Here is a 644-nt window from a genome sequence, read left to right on the forward strand (position 1 = left end):
CCCCCCCCCCCCCCCACAGGGAGTTCCACTGACTCATTCTTAATGGATACAAAACAATTTTTTTGGAATATCCGAAGTTAAATGACCCGGAGTAGCATCAGCCGCTTTTTGGAGCTATTTTGGAAACACATATATACCTCTAATCACTTATCTGATGAGGATGGGTGCATCATTATTATTTGGAAGGATCCGGCTTCTTTGCGAGTACTTCACCAGTCTCGCCAAACTCTCACCTGTGAAGTCAACATTGCTAAAAAAGTCAATTTTGTGTTCACCACTGTGTATGCATCCAACTTAAGAGATGAGCTAACTGACCTATGGGTTGAGCTACTGCAACTTCAGAGACATCTATCTCTTGATACTTGTCCATGGTTAGTAGGTGGTGATTTCAATAAGATAATCCATCCCCAGGAACACTCCTCCTCAACAGTGAGCAGCCTATCCTGCGCTATAACTGAGTTAAAGGACTGTCTGTCTCAAATGGATTTATTTGACTTAAGATTCCAAGGACCACTCTTTACCTAGAGTAACAATCAACCCGCTAATCCTGTTGCTAAGAAGCTTGATAGGGTGCTTGTTAACAATCATTGGATCTCTCTTTTGCCGGATAGTACGGCTACCTTCCTCCCCTCCCCCCCCTTCCC

The sequence above is a fragment of the Camelina sativa genome, chromosome 9 (assembly GCF_000633955.1).
Source record: "Camelina sativa cultivar DH55 chromosome 9, Cs, whole genome shotgun sequence".
NCBI lineage: Eukaryota > Viridiplantae > Streptophyta > Magnoliopsida > Brassicales > Brassicaceae > Camelina > Camelina sativa.